This window comes from Dermacentor albipictus, chromosome 5 (assembly GCF_038994185.2).
Source record: "Dermacentor albipictus isolate Rhodes 1998 colony chromosome 5, USDA_Dalb.pri_finalv2, whole genome shotgun sequence".
NCBI lineage: Eukaryota > Metazoa > Arthropoda > Arachnida > Ixodida > Ixodidae > Dermacentor > Dermacentor albipictus.
The window spans coordinates 43826911-43832910 of NC_091825.1; positions in this window are offsets into that span (position 1 = coordinate 43826911).

Genomic DNA, 6000 nt, shown 5'->3' on the forward strand with positions numbered 1-6000 from the left:
TAGAACTTACTGTTTTTGATTTCACAAGGGTCAAATTTCTTGGTGACTATGGTGCGCCCCCCATTGCGTTGTCCAGCGACCACCGCTAGAAAAAGGAGAAGAATCAAACTGCAGGCTATTCTGGACATGCTGAATGGGCACTGAAGATTTTCTGCAGGTACGAAGATATAATCTCGAAAATGTAGCTCATGTGGAGCGCATTTATTGAACGGTGTTCGAAGCGCTATACCAGCTGTTGGGCCAATCGGCAAGATGGAAAACGCACAGCTTAACTCAAGTTAGACACCATCATGCTTACTCAGATTGGCAGAGCTGTGCGAAAGCGTTGCAATCACTTGCCGTTAGTCTTTGTGTTTCCAGCTTCAAGACGTGCGATTTTTTTTACTCGTACATTGCCTGTCAAGCATTTGCGTACCAATGTGAGCGCAAAATGTGCGCTGACAGATAATGAAAAATCGGCGCGCCTAGTACTCGCGAAAGTTTACGCTCACTTAGATAGCGAGTTCTACAGCTCATTACTCACAGTCACCCACCTGGTAGTGGGTGTGTATATATATATATATATATATATATATATATATATATATATATATATATATATATATATATATATATATATATATATTGTTAGATTTCATACTTCAGCTACAATAATCGCTTTCCTGATATTGTTTAGCGAACACTAATGTCGCTGTAAGTTGTACTGGCATTAAACATTTTTTTAATGTTTATGATTTAATCGAGATTTATGCAGTGTTTTCTCTATTCTAAGCTCCTAACATATTAGTGCGTCATCATGGTGCGAAGCAACCACAGGGAATATATTTAGCGCCCTGCTTCAAAGACCCAATCAAACACCATTAAATGTATCCAGAAACTCTGACATGCCCTGGTGGTTCAGAACACTCTCTTATGATGTAAGAGAAAATTTTCCTAATTTGTGGCACTGTACTAAGATAGCACAGTATAGCACTTTTTATTTGGCAATGATAGAGAAATGTAGTCAAATGCAGTTTATGCCTACAGTTTAGAGCTGCCGAATACTCTAAAGATCAAAGCTGTGCGTTCGCGCTACAAAAGCGTTCTTTAAAGAATATTTTATAAAGAAAGAGTAAGAATAAAGAAAGCGTAAATAAAGTACATCACTGGCATTCACGCAGAGCAATATTCTTCCTTCCTATCTGTGTCATGTGTCTTTTCGATGTCCTGTATTTGCGGCTGGATATGCTGCGTACTTTTTGTGGTAATGAAAGGTTCACACGAAATCCGTTTGCAAGATTCACACAATTTGTGATCCCTTAGCGAGTCTGGCGACATTGCACAAGTATGCTCAGATTTTTTCTTGATCACTCGCTTCTGCTAACGATACCTTATGTGCAACCAGTTTTCCAGTTGAGAATGCATGGTTCCTAATTGTCAATACTAGGTGGCGCCTTTAGGCGAAAGGACACGTAGTTGAGAAGAAGCAAACGAATTCTAAGTGTAACTGCTGTTTTACCTCGGTCAGAGTCAACATGCCCCGCCTTCAATTCGATCACCCTTATGAGCGGGTAATTGTAAAATTTGCGGTTAATCATTTTTACTTTGATACACTTGCACATGAAAGTATTTTTATTTTAAATCACCTTTTTTTTGCAGAGCGCATCGGGATATAATATCAAAGAATTGAATTAACTCACGAAAGTTAGTTGTACTCCTGTTAGAACGAGAAATATATTCTAATTTCCAACGCAAGACATTCACCTAGAGTGCCATTTGCTGCTGTCACAATAGAAAATGCAATCGCACTAGTTGATAACGACCTTTCTAAACTAACCAGTTCACAAATTCATTCGCAATATTTTACGGCGAATGTGTGTGCTCCTCCCCACGAGCGTGTTGTTATATTTCAGAATCCATACAGGCATTCCTCGTGGTGTTACAAGGCAGATTTATTTTTCTGTCGTTTTTACAACACGATTGTCACAATGCATATTCATGCAAAGCTTCTCTCGACCCACCTGACTAGGTGTCCGTCTTTGGCTTTGGCCATAGTTTACGCCTTGTTTGATGATGTTCCTACCGGCCACGGCTACAGCCTCTCTGCTGGTTGCGGTGCCGGACCCGCATGCACAGCGGAGCGGCGACGCCATGCATATGCGCTTTTTTTGTCTGTCTTGAGCAGTCGTAGCCAAGTCGTCTAACGCGTACTCTGCTATGTTGCCTGCCTAAGTTTCGGATAGGGTCAATTTCCATTCATTTGGGGTAATTGCAAAATAGTATTATTCAGATAGACCAGGGTAAATTACGCTTTTCACGCGTCTTTCTGTCTTCGACTGTCGTCATTGGGATTGCGTGATTATGAAATTAGTGTTCACTATGTGATAGTACGCGGTGCTGACGGCATTAGGCTCAGCGCTGTGTCTTCGTTCCCTTCTGTTGTCCTACGTATCATTTTGAGCGTTGCTTCAAGAAATGCCATTCGTTAGACTTCACATTACGCTTTCCTTGTGACAGGGCCATTAGTTGACACTTTTTCTTTATTCTTTATTCATAAGCAGTGGGAAAAGTTATGCACTCCCAAGTACTGTGAGAATCACTGTAGGCGAAACTTTCTGCGTAGTTTGCGTTTACTCACGATATTTAACGGTGATGTTGACTGCCCACGAAAGTCGGAATGTGATATTGAATGTTACTTTGAGTGCACCACTCGGTTTTGTCTACGTAATACGCAGAGCACAACGCAAGACGTGTTTGCTGGAGTCGTTTTAGTGTGCCATTGTTCGTAGATTGTGATAAAGTTAGCGCTGTAATTCCCGCGCACGGGTGCATAGCGTCGTCCTGCCTGAAGTGTGGATGTGCTGGACAGCCGCTTGTGTATCGTCGTCTTGACGCAGCGGTGATTTCGTACGGCTTTGTACCTGCACGCCCTGCGACAGTTTTCACTTGTACAAACATGCCCGGTGTTCATTTTTCAGAATGTGCTGGAGCATGTCCTATCATAGCATGAATTAAAATGTTTCCTGTTCGTAGCAGTAGCATTCCTTTTATTGAAGAGACCGCAGACGAAGCATGCTTTCTGACGGCGCCTTTCTCTTCTCGCGCCATCGTCCCATGCAGTATGATAAACTGTCACGAGCGACGATTATTTATTATTCATAAGTTTCATCAGGGTTTCCTCATTCTCAGTCTCTTCTTTCAACCATTCTATCTTCCCTCTGGGCTGCTGCACATAAGCTTTGCAACTTTTGTGCAAGTCACCATGACTGGCGATGTGCAACTCTCCCACCTCATCATGGCCGGTGAGGGTAATGCGTTTGGCACTGAGTCAATATAGTGACACAACGTATTGCCGCCGCCGAAACTAACTATCTATGAGACGTTTAGTGCAGCGCGACTACTATTTCGCGCTTCGCTAAGACCACTCGGTGCCTTTTAGCGCTCCGCACCAAAACCTGCGCATGGCCACTGAAATCCATGGCACGCCGGTGCGTGCGAACGCTCTGAATTGTTCTTTCGCTTTGCCCATACTCACTTGTAGATACTCAGCAGCCCAATGTGGGCAAGAGGTTCTTTGAAACGGGCATTGTACACGGTGAATTTATGGCACTGCTCGCTAAAGCGTTGGCGTAAAAGGCGTTCGTTAAAAAGCGGTACATACGCAATGCATGTGTGCCTGAGCCTACTGAAGCGTCGGGTTGCTGTTCTTTGAAGTAACCATTGTGACATAGCTTTGATTCCGCTCAACGTCTTATAAACCTAACGGGTCTTTGTAATCGTAGAGCGCCATATTCCCAGTGGCATATATTTCGGCTATGAACCAATACTCGTCGTACACGGCAAAGTGTCCGGCTAAGCGGACAGCGGCGATCTTAAGTCTCATTTCAGTTGTCACAATGACGTCAAATTAGCTTCGCAAAAGCAGCATCGAAGTCAAAAAGGATGTAGGCTATTTTCCTTTCCAGACAAGATTCAGGCTGAGCAGAAGGCTTGGAAACTCGACAGGAAGGTAGTTTCGGCACAAGAAAACGTAGTAAGGCTTTCTTATGCTCTTAATGAAAATCACAGTTTGTTTTTCATAGCTTGGCAGGTGCAAATTCTGAAAATACAGAAACAATGTATTGTTTTCGCAACTTTCTTTGTCGTCCCGAGGTGGCGTCACACCGCAGAAGCGTCTTCCATACGTCTTTAAGAAGGCTTGAAAAGCGTTCCATTACTTGGTCTCGAAGCTGTCTCGGCTGTCTCATTAGCTTTCTACGTAGGCTGTCTCCACTGCTAGCCAGAATTGGAAGACTCCTAATTACCGAAGATGGTGGCAGAATGCTTCATTGGAGTGCGACACACAACTAGTCATAGATACCCAGTGACGCAAGTTCCATCAAAGGGATTCATTGCAGACAAGTACAGGCAGCGTGGCACACACGCAGTGCTCCAAGTTGGCGTTAAAGATACCCACTGGACACGAATGTGCCAATCACGACGCCTGGAGCAACGGTTAACTTAATCCCCTCTACCCAACAACAGTGTATGTGAGCACCTCGTTGGGGACACCGCTCGAGCAGCAATCACAAAACGGACGGACAGCAATGCAGACAAGACAAGAACGCTCTGGGTCCAAGACCAGCAAGGCTGCCGGAGAAGACGACAGCCCCACAAGGCACCAACAAAGGAAGCTACAACGGCAACAACAGGACCAGCAGGCCAGGGATCTGGCAGAGCAGATAAAAGATATATAAACAACAATTGGCTGCTGCTAATTTCAAAATTCAACAACTCAAAATCAAACCATACAAATTTAGTAACTCACAGAATCTCAGTGCAAACAAACCGGTGCTTTGCGTTCCGAGTGATGCAGAAAATGTGGAAAGTGAGTCAACTAGCAGCGCAACACGGAAAGGAGTTACCCTAACAGAATCGACATGTGATAAGAAAGCTAAATCGGAAGGGTCATATGTGCGCCTAGATCCGCTAGAAACCACAATCGAGCAAAGTTTGAGTGCCGTGAACAGTTTAACCGATCAAACTAAGGAACGACCTAAAAACATTGTTATCCTAAGCACGAGAGTGTAGGTATTCGCGACCCATAAATGCCTAGACATGGCGCGTAAGCCGTCCGCAAACCTTTCGCACCTCTCGGGAGACAATGACTCATTTGAAGTTTCGACGTCAAAGGCAGATGCTGGACAACCGATAGGGGTTACAATGAGATCGCACTGCGTAAGATTGGCGAGGCTGCATCCTTATAGACGTCAACGATGGCTAGAGCACCTATAATTATATCGAAATGGAGCTGCAGAAGGTTCAGACAAAGACGTTGAGCCCTTGAATTCACAATTGAAGATGCGCAAGAAAAACCCGGCGCTCTGTAACTCCCATAGATTGGTACTACAACCAAATTAAGAGGCTTCGAAACTTACACGGAAATTCATTGATGCGGCCGCTCTCCTGCCACGGTGCTTACTGTACATAAAAATTTGACAGCCATTCACATAGACTTGGAATATGAGTATGTGGCGTACGCATTCATTGAAATTCTTCCTAATCAACGGTCTGATCAATCTCTTTTCGTTATGAATTTCTATTACCTCCATAAACACAATAGTCCATCCGCATCCACGTTAATGATTAAAGCACGCCGATAAAGCACCAATGGTAGTGCTGGGCGATTTCAACGCCCGGAGTTCAGCCTGGCACCACCCAAAGGGTGAAAATAAAATTCTAGTGCGATACGACGCGTGAATGTACGTTGCTTCAGCAAACAGAAATATTTATTTCGTACAATTACGAGATCAGGGGTGCACTCATACAAGCGGAAGGAGGACAGATTATTTGACCATAAGCCCATCGCCAAAATGGAGTAATGCGCCGAGGCTGCAGACGCTGGGGGACAATGCGGGAGCTACGCTCTTCTTTCTTTAGTTTTAACCAATCATCTTGTGAATTAGTTTAGGCGCACGTAGTATTGTGTAATGGATCTGCTATATCTTACATTGCCAAAAGCAAAAAAGCGCGTGCCAAAGC